The sequence below is a fragment of the Chenopodium quinoa genome, unplaced genomic scaffold (assembly GCF_001683475.1).
Source record: "Chenopodium quinoa cultivar QQ74 unplaced genomic scaffold, ASM168347v1, whole genome shotgun sequence".
Classification (NCBI taxonomy): domain Eukaryota; kingdom Viridiplantae; phylum Streptophyta; class Magnoliopsida; order Caryophyllales; family Amaranthaceae; genus Chenopodium; species Chenopodium quinoa.
In genome coordinates this window covers 224,307-235,821 of record NW_018743389.1, presented here as the reverse complement: position 1 = coordinate 235,821, position 11,515 = coordinate 224,307, and positions in this window count along the sequence as shown.

Below are 11,515 nucleotides of genomic sequence, written 5' to 3'. Positions count from 1 at the left end.
TTGACACATTTCTCTGTAATTTGACTAAGAACTTGAGCGAGGTTGTAGTTGTGGTCAATGATAGCTTGAACAAGTGGTGGGTTTCCAACATTATCTGTTGCACTTGATAATCTTGCTATCATTTCTATTTCTTTTGCCTTTTTTTATTAATTTTTCCTCTTGTTCTTTAGTTGCTTCCGCCATATCCATCATATGCCAAAATGTTTGACCCTCACAATCACGTAGCTGTGCTGATTCTGGAGAAATTTCCCAAAACTGCTTAACTACTTCAATTTGTCCACTTTTTGCTGCTGTTAGTAATGGGGTTGAACCAGTTACATCGCGATATGTTGTAGCCCATTTATTTGCTTCAATAATCTCCTTGATCATTTTTACATCATCAAATTTTTCTATTTCAATAAAGGGAAAGGAACACCATAGTTAACATGTATATGTTAACAAGTTCAACAAAAATATTAATAAAACATCATAGATTAAAGAGAGTAATAATTTAATGTGACTTGAAACTTACCTTGACTCCTACAAAAAACATGAAGTGGTGTCTCTCTTTGATTGTTCAAGTACACACTCATAATATCGCAATCACGTTCTTGTTCATTATGTCCTTGAAAAACATGTGGCTCACATTCCATCAAGAATTTGATAACTCGTTCATTCTTATGCTTTGGAGAAATATGCGAAAGTGCTTCATGAATTGGTGTGTTTCCTTCCATATTCTTCACCCTCCAAGGTGGACAATAAACATTTAGTTCATCTGCTTTTTCATATGAATTCTTGATTTGATTCAAGAGTGATTCACTTATTTGAAGCTCTTGCACGCGCACCAATATATGAAGTGGAGTTTCCCCTCTAGAGTTTGTTTCATACATGTACAAAGGGTTCTTTTCGAAAAGCTCCATCATGAGGCCTTCAATTTTCTGGTAGCAACAGGTGCTCTTAGTCCTTGGATTCTCAGGTCTTTCTTTATGATTACAATTGAAGCAACTTTCACACTTCATTGTTTGAGTGTAATCACTATGTTTGATCTCACAAGCTTTTAATAGTTTGTAGAGGAGATCTGTTATGCTCAAAAAACCTTGCTTTATACATGCTTCTGTTTCTTGGCTTAGACAATTCACATTTGCAACTTCCAAATCTTTGCTTATATTTTTCTCATCCATCCATCCGTGTTTGTTTTCTGCTAACAACCCATCTATCTCCCTATCGAGCTACATGATGAAACAATATGGTTTAATTAGGGTGTGTTCTATTCACCTGATGAATTTGACTTAATCTTAAGTGACCTTTACAGAACTTATCATGCATGGGCATGCTTTAACGTTTTAAACATTATTTTAGTTTTAAATTGAAGTTTGGTTACAGTAGCTCTAGATCACCCATATCTAAATTATTTTTCTTGAACACTTAATTATATATCTCTCTTAAACTTATTTAAAAGTCTTCTATCAACATTATCTAAACTTTCTTTTCCTAAGCTTTTAATTATCTAATTCAAAGTTTGAACTTTATTTTCCAAATATAGGTGAAATTATGAAAATGAGAAGAACTTCTACTTTAATAAGATCTACCTTAAAGGGCTTGAACTAAATCAACTAAACTAAAGAGAGAAATAAAAACATGTAGCTAGCTAAGCGCGGACAACTTACCCTTGGTAGTAATCCAGTACATGAGAAATGCAATTTAACTTGTTGAAAAAGAGCAGTAGCTGATAGTCCTCCTTTGTTTTTAAGGCTGAAGTTTGTTGATGATTCCAACAAAGCTCTTATCACCCCAATAATGTCATCGTCTCTCTTGATGACCATTTGTTCATCAAGAATGTTTTTCATGCGATTCGTTACAACGGGTGATGTTAGAGCGTTTCCCTCAATATTGCCTTGTTCATCATCTTTCAAGCTAAGGAGTTGCGAAGTTTTCATCGTCAAAACCCTACCATCTTGCCCTCCAAGGACCTTGCTTTCTTTCGAAATCCTTTCAATGCAATTCATGACAGCAATATGTGCTGGAGTGTTTCCCATATGGTCTTGTTGATCCTTCAAGTTGAGAATTCTTGGATTCTTATGAAAAAACTTCTTTGCCTCGTCATAGCTTTGAAACTTCAAGAGATGCAAAACGGTATTTCCCTTTGGATCACACGTCTCCAAACACTCTGGATGTTCATCAAGTATAATTTCGATTGCACGAAAATGCGATTGAAGGGCAGCTCTGAGTAAAGGGGTTAGACCATCGTTATCACATTCATTGACAGCAACTTCACTTTTTTGTAAGAGTAGTTTTATTATGGACATCGAACCTTCTTCCAACCTTGATCCTTTGTAAGATAGGCTTGCTTGTTTCTTGTTCATTAGCTCAATGGTGTCTATTGCTAGCTTTTTATCCCCTGCACAAGTTTCTCGAATTAATTTATCATAATTGAATATACATTATTGAAGATGTATTAACTAAGGTCGAGGCCCATCGAGCTACTCTCTGATTCTTAAAATTGATAGTTCGTTAAACATACTATCTGATATTATAGTTAAAATAAAGGACGAGTAAAGTAATACAGAGTAAGTCATGATAAAGGATATGAAATATAAATATATATAGACCTGCTAATTCTGACCCGACCCGAATGACTTGACTAGTAACCCGAACTTGACCCAAAAACGACGAACTGAAACTTGAAAACTACTCCACCTGACCCGAAATAACTCGATCCGATTGTACCAAATCCGAAGTTGGCTCGATACCCAAAATGACCCGACCCGAAGTTGACTCGATCTGATTTTAACTCGAATTGCTTGATCAGAACAAACTCGATATTGGAAATAACATGAACTAAAATTATCTTATACCCGAACTAAAAATACCTGGTACCAAAAATGACTCAATATATTTCATCCCCAATCGTAACTGAACTCATAAAAGTAATAAAATTTTCGATTTGAGCTGGGTCCACTGTATTGACACAAAATTGAACGGCACAAACATAACCTGACCCGATTTTGACCTGACCTGAACATACTCGATTCGGAATAGACGAACCAAAATTGACCCGACCCCAAACATACCCAAATAAAATTCGAATTAACCCCACCAGAATATTAGCTGACCCGACCTGATTAACTCATACCCAACCCGAATGACCTGTTTGCCAAGTCGATCTAAATATACTCATAAATGATATTTTTTTCGTTTCATATTAGATGTTACATTTCATTTAGGCAAGTTTGTCTATGCATACATTCTAATGCAAATATCCTTGATTACATATACTATCTTTGTTTCATATTTCTTTTGTAACTTTGGAATATTTTATATCTCACAAATAATATCTCAAAGTTGCAAAAAATATAAAATGGAGGTAGTAAAAAAGTTATAAAAATTTAATAATTAAAAATATGATGTTGAGACTAACAAGACCTCACATGACTATACTTTTCTCAACACGAAATCACAAAACGAAATCAAAGCAAGTTATGTGAATAGTGCACAAAGTCAAACTGTGTCGTTTAATATAGATCGAAGAAAGTATTAATGTTGGCATAATTAAATTGAACCACATACGGAGTATCGATGAATAGAGCCCATACATTAGTGCCTTCATTCCTCAACAGAAACGTATATTTAGCAAAATAAACTTTTCTTACTTAATTTTACACCTTAACTTTGATAAACCCTTGCTATTTGTAGAGAGGGGATTTAGTGATCTTCATTGGACAATGTACATGCATGTAGTAACCTGTCTCATATAAAAATTATGAAATATTACATTGAATATATCAGATGATTTAATGTTAACTATAAATGGATTACAGTACATAATACTTGCTAATGCTTAGTATTCCCTCTTATCCTAAATGTTCTTTCAATTGAATATTAGTAAACTACAAGAGTTCTAGTTAAGATGAATCGGATTAGATCTAAGTATGATATGTTTTTATACATTAAGAGTAATTTAGAAAATCCTCACAGCATATTATTTACATTACATCTTTCCTTTCTATGAAATCTCCAAGACACACAAATATTAAGTACTATGGATGGAATACAAACTAAGTACATGCATTGCACGAGTTTGAAAGCTATTTACTAACAAAACTAAATATGAAGTATTATACTTCCTCCGTTTTTATTTAGTTGACATCGTTTGACTTTTGCACTATTCACACATTACACTTTGATTTGCTCTTGTGATTTATAGGTATGATAAAATATAGCCATGTGAGATATTTTGTTTGAATCGTCTCGATGTATATTTTATTAATATTTTTATAATTTTACAATGTTAATAATTAGAAATAATAATTAATCGTTAGAAACATGTGTTTGCAAGCGTGATAATAGAAAGATGTCATTAAAAAATAACAAAGAAAATATATCATAGTAAGGAAGTAAAAAAAAGAAAAAAATACCATCCACATTATATTTGATGGCAAGATGGAGAGGAGTTTCTCCATTGTTGTTCACAAAGCTAGCTAGTAGAGGATCAACCTTTACCAAGTATGTCGCAACTTCAATCTTGCCATTGATGAGTGCTTCATGAAGGGGTGTGTTCCCCTCCAAGTTCTTAACCCTCTATGGCCTTTTCTCCTCCCCTTCGGCCGCCTCGCTACTCACTACCCCAAACTCATTCAATATCTCTACCTCTCCAAACACCAACTCATTAAAGGCTTCTACTAGTAGCCTCACAATCTTTTTGTTTCCCCTCTTAGAAGCCACATGAAGAGGTGTATCACCATTAGCATTTGGGCTGGCGATCATGAGAGGAGAGAAATTAAATAAAGCGAAACCCTTTTTTAAGAAATCATATTGGTCAAACAGGGTTGCAATGTGTATTATGTTGTTTTTTTTGGGGTGTTAGGGAACCTAGAAAGTGTTTGTTCCAGCAGCCAGTTTCGATTTCTCGGTCGCGGACTACCCGAAGGAAGTCCACGTCCCCTTCCATGGCTGCTCGGTACATTGCCTTTTCCATTTTTGGTGGTGGTTGTTATTGCTAATTTTTTGGACGCATGGTTTTTGTCACTCAAATCTTTTGAATTTTTCTAGTGATAAAAGGTTCTTACTATTTAGTGAAGCATATATATACTAGCATGAACAAGGTTAGCGTAAAGTAAAGCATGCAATGCATGCAATTATGCAAATTAAATTATTTTTCTTTTTTTTCAAGTTTACGAATTTGGGAAATTATTTATTCTTTGCTTATCACTCCATTTAAGAATCAGGATAATCAAAGTTCTATGAAGCTTGATTGGAGTCTTTTAATATTCTTTGCTTATCACTCCATTTAAAAATTCATTTTAAGGCTTATCGATCAGCTTGATTTTCAATTTGCTTTGTCTTTAATTTTTTACTTTATTCTTATTCTTCGATTCACACGTTTGGGTCATCATTAGATTATTAGTTGTTCACTGTTCTTATTATATAGGTCTTGAGTAATTATTATTCGCTACTTGCGTCTCACTAATCATACTGCCCTATATCTATCTATCTATATCTTTTAAAAGTATAAGAAACACTTACGAATAGTGTGAAAACAATTATATTCTTAAAATGTTTGTTTAGTTATATGTCCCTATTCATCTTATGTTAACTTCTTTTAAGTTTTTCCTTGTGCGATTTAATGATTTAACTCTTATTACAATGTTTGGATATATGTCCCTATTCATCTTATGTTAATCTTTTCAACGACATGTTAAAAAAACCTGATGTAGTTACACTTGGTTCCACACTTTATTTATGTATTTGCTCTCATTAACTTTAATTGTCTTTTTTCAATAAAAAAAATTTATAAGAAAAGTGTGCGGACATTTATACCCCTAGTAAAACTATTTGTTTATATATATTTTCCTCATTATGTTGGCTAACAACCAAAAGAGCTCCATAAATGGCTAGCTATGACGCACGCATTGTGCGTATTAGCCTTCCTAGTTTCTAAATATATATATCCCACTGAGTTTGCCAAATTTACATACATTACTTTCCACCTTTATAACCAACCCATGTACAACGAGAAGGAAAAGAAAAAAAAAAAAAAAACTCCAGGGCAGTTCTTGGGGCAAAATTTTGCACAAGGGCCCTATATGTGAAACAATAATGTCATGTATTTTCAATATACTATTAGGTGTACTGTCTTAGAATTGAATCAATAAAAATAAGTTTCAAATACTTCGTTGTAAAAGCAATTTGAGTTTAGAAACATTCAAGTGAAAGGAACGCATAACTGTCAATAGAGATTCAAAGTATAAGAAAAAAATAAAAAAATAATAGTAATAATAATTAATAATTAATTAAGACACACAAAAATGTTGAGCAAAAAATTTAATTGTATTTTGAGATTATATTAGAAGAAATAATTAAAATGTTTAAGTCAAAAAAAATTAATAAGGTAATAAAATGTCAAAGAGGCAAAAAAATGTAATCTGTTTTAAAATCAAAATAAGGTAAAATGCATGTCGATCAAAGCGAAATTGATAATAAAGCTATTTCAAGAAAATTGTCCACGACTATATTCGAACCCCTAATCAATGGTAATAAAATTGCCCAACCAACTGAGCTATTGCAAATATTAATGTTAATAGTAGCATATTTTTTTAGAAAAAATTGATAGAATAATCCCAACTATGCTCAATTCGTCCAAAATAATCCCAACTTTGATTATTTTTAATAATCCGAACTTTAATATGAATTTGCTTCTAATGGTCCCAACTGGTTATAAAACTTGTTATAATAAGTCACCCGATACGTGTCAAGACGTGATTGGTAAAAAAAAAATTAATATTAAATTAAAATAATTAACTAAAAAGTAAAAAAAAATATTTAAAAAAAAATATTTTAAAAAAAAATATTTTTTTAAAAAACATCCACCAGCCCAGCCACTGCCGGCAAGCACCTGACCTTTACCTCGGTTGTCGGCGCTGCCTAGCAGGCCCATTCCCCGGTTGGCGGATCCCGCCGGCGCCTTCCCCCCCCCCCCCCCCGACTCATTCCTCCTTTCCTCGCCGGCAAAGCCCACCTCACCCCTTTCCCCTTCCCACGAACAACCTTAATTAGAAGCCCGCTGCTTCTCCTTCCCCAATTTCCCCCACCGCAACACGCCACCCTTTGCCCCTTTCCCCGATCCACCGCATAAACGCCCCTCCTTCCCTGAAACGACCCCTATCCCTTTTTATCGTCCCCCAAAACCATAAACCCTACCAAAAATAACCTAGATAAAAAACCCAAAACAACCTAAAAACCAAATGGAGGAAAGAGGAGAGGGCCGGGGTGGGGTGGTATAGACATCTAAATATATCTCCCTAAAACCAAACCCGATTATGAATAACCTTTTACCGCCATTATTGGCCGGGTCGAGTATTTAATCTCTGGAGTGATTAAAATCCTTATTCAATCAAACACAACATACAAATCAGTCCACATATTTAGTCCAAATGTTTATTCAAACATTGTCTAATCCTCATTCTAGCCCAAACCCCTTTAATCCATTTCATTTTATGTAATAATTAAGCCTGATTAATAAATATGTAATACCCTAAAACCTAATTAAGCTCGGACACTACTACATAAACGAGCAAATGCAACCCCTATAAACCGTTACAATAGGGCAAATAACCGTTGCTATAGACCTACTGCAACTAAGGACCGTTGCATTTGCGGCCGTTGCATTAGGTTTAATGCAACGGTTCATTTAACCTAATGCAACGATCCTATGCCGTCAACCATGGACCGTTTGCATCAGGGCCTAATGCAATGGTTAATAAAACCTAATGTAGCGGTTCTTTAGAAATCCTACGAACAATTGCAACAAACCTAATGCAATGGTTAATAAAACCTAATGTAGCGGTTCTTTAGAAATCCTACGAACAGTTGCAACAAACCTAATGCAATTTAATGGTCTTTTAGTTCTAGTGCAACTCCCATTACTTTCTATAGAACCATAGTTGCATTATTATTATTATTATTATTATTGTTATTATTATTATTATTATTATTATTATTATTATTACTATTATTACTATTATTACTATTATTATTATCATTATTATTATTATCATCATTATCATTATTATTATTATTATTATTATTATTATTATTATTATTATTATTATTATCATTATTAAAATCATATTATCATCATCATCATCATTATTATTATTATTATTATTATTATTATTATGATTATTATCATTATCATTATTATTATTATTATTATTATTATTATTTTGTACTTGTAGTAATAATTAAGACAATTAATAAAAGTACGAAGAATAAATAATGTAAACAATATTATATAACAACCATTTTATTTTCTCTAGAGAGATGTGTATATATATATATATATATATATATATATATATATATATATATATATATATATATATATATAGGGTCGAGATCCGGTGAGAATCACCCTTTATGTGAGAACCCACAGATTATGTGAGGACAAATCTCAGCCGCAGGATTTAGATTAAAGTAGACGGTTAAGATCAACGGAGAACAAGTAATGTCATTAGTGTAAATAATGAAGCTGCCCAACTTCATATCTTACCCAAAATGTCCAATTTTCTCTCTCATCAAACACCTTTCACACTTTTCTTCATCTTCTCTCTTAAATCCACCAAATTTTCTCTAAAATCCATTGTAACTGCTCCAAATCAAAGCAAATCACATCGATTCCTGTATATTTTTGCTCAAATTCAACGAATTTTATTCATAAACTTATATAAAATAAGTTGAATTGGGCAATTTAATTAGAATTTTTGTAAATACAAACCCTAATTTGACGGAAGAACAAATTGAAAAAAAATTTGAATGGAGGTTGGCGAAGAACAATTAATTCGTATAGAAATTTGTTCTAAAATGCAACGTACTCCAATATTTTCAAAGATTTTGATGATTTTTTGGGCGATTTTCGGGTAATATTTTGTATACTAGTCTCATTGTGTTGTATCTATTCGAATTAATATTTGTTGTTTGCTTAACATGCTTTGAATTAATGTTTATGCTTATATTCTAAATTTATATGTATTGTTGTATGATTTGTTGGTTAGTGTGAGATGGAGGTGGCTAATTCAGGTTGTTTGGAGGGTTGAATTGAGGAAACTGGGCTGAGTTTGTGTGGAACAGATTATCAGTGCCTAAACACAGATTTTATTTTTGGTTAGCAATGTGTATGAGACTCAAAGACTCGGGTCAGATTCTAGAAATTGGCTATGTGTGATGATGACAGGTGTGTTTTTGGTTAGCAATGCCTTTTTTGAAGCATATTTATAAATGGCTTAATAACTCTGCTCCTATTGGGAGCTATTGTAGCATTCTGAGATATATTCAAAGAATCCAGAATTTGACTAAATTTCATAAACAGGTTGTCTTTGCGGCTTTAGCTGTCTAGCTGAAGCCCAATATTGCATTTGTTGTTTGAGGAATGCTATCACATGGAATTAAACAAGGGACTATTAATGCTGATCAAATGATTATTCGGCTTAAGGAGAATGTAGTTGGTAGAATTAGATATTTGCCATGTAAAATGAGTGCTAAAAACAGAAGTTGGTTTGATAATATATGATGTATAAGTTTCTTTCGCTGCTTGTTTTGATAATATGTGATGAGCAACGATTCTTTGCTCATGTATCAAATGAGCAACAATTCTTTGCTCATTTATCAAATGAGCAAACAATTTTTTGCTCTTTTATCAAATGAGCAAATAATTGTTTGCTCATTTATCAAATGAGCAAACAATTGTTTGCTCATTTATCAAATGAGCAACAATTCTTTGCTCATTTATCAAATGAGCAAACAATTCTTTGCTCATTTATCAAATGAGCAACAATTCTTTGCTCATTTATCAAATGAGTAAACAATTCATTGCTCATTTATCAAATGAGCAACAATTTTTTTAATTTATCAATTGGGCAACATAAGGTGGAAAAATTTTGAACAAAAATATAATTTAAGACATATATTTAGAGCTTAGGTAGAAAATTCTAGAGCATAAGCGAAAAATTTCAGAATGGTTGCAATAAATTTTGGAACATATTCAGTAAATTTTAGAACATATGAAAAAAACTATTTATAACATATGATAAAACCTATTAACTCAACTGGTAGAGCACTATGCAAATGCATAGGATGTAGATTCGATTCCTACATAGGTTATAACTATAAATAACTAAAAAAAATTAATTAAAAATAAAGAAAATTAAATTAGCAAAAAATTGGCTTGAAATGATTAATAACTATAGAAACTTTGCTAGAACTAAACTCTCATATAAACGCTTTGTCTCCTCATTACACAAATGAACCTACATGGGATTCGAACCCACATCTTTTGTGCATTTGCACAATGCTCTACCTATTGAGCTAGTAGGTTAATGCAAACTAAATTCAAATGAGCAAACTAAATTCAAATGAGTTTACCTTATACCTTATACCAACCCGCCTCAGGCTTCTCCCATTTCTACAAAACAGTAGCAGTATCCAGATTAACAGTTGATGTAGCTTCATTGGCTTTCTCATACTCTCCAATTATGCCCATAGCTTTTTGTTGAATCCCAGCTAGATCAACCATCTTCCCTTCAAAAACCCAGGCATTTCATCGCAACCATATACCCCAAAGCAGACTCCAGAACATGCTCCACCATTCAATATCAGTGTGCACCATCTCTATCTCTAAGCACCACTCCAAAAAAGATCCAACCTCAAAAGTGCTAAGGTCGAGACTTAGTGGAGAAGTATACCAAATGTTGCCCTGTTACATAATGCAAGAGTATGAAGAGTTTTCTCACTCTCTTCACCACACATAGGACACAAAATATCAACTGTCGTTCCCCTCCCACGCATAGTGATGGTAGTAGGTCATAGGGGAAAATATACAAGTACTAAGGGCATTTGATAAATTAACAAAGAATATTTGCTCAAAATATATGTTTTAACTTATTTTTATATGTTCAATCTATGAAAAGAGCAAATATTTTGCTCATCTATGATGAGCAAAAATATTTTTGCTTATCTATGAAATGATTAAAAATATTTTCTCAATTACGAAATGAGCGAAATATGTAATGAGCAACATTGTTTTGCTCTTTTGCATCAATCAGCTGAAATGAGCAATATTTGTTTACTCATTTTAAGAAAAGGGTAATCATAAGGAAAAGTTAGACAATTAGAACAAAGCAATAGTTGAAAGGTCATAACATAAATGAGCAAATAGTTAGTTGCTCATTTGTCAAATGAGCAAACATTTCTCAAATCATTCATTAAATCAACAAGCATTTCTTTACTCATTTGTGAAATGAGCAAACATTAGTTTGTTCATTTGTCAAATGAGCAAATAATTACTCCCTCCGCCCGCTATTATTTGCAACATTTACTAAAAATGGATGCTCTCTATTATCTGCAACAATTTTTTTTTCCTCTTTTGGTAAATTTTTACTAGAAAAATGTCAGTTTTACCCTTACTTAAAATTTTATGACTTTGTTTATAATTGATTAATTACACACATTTAACACCTAACTATCTAACACCCCCTTAATGATT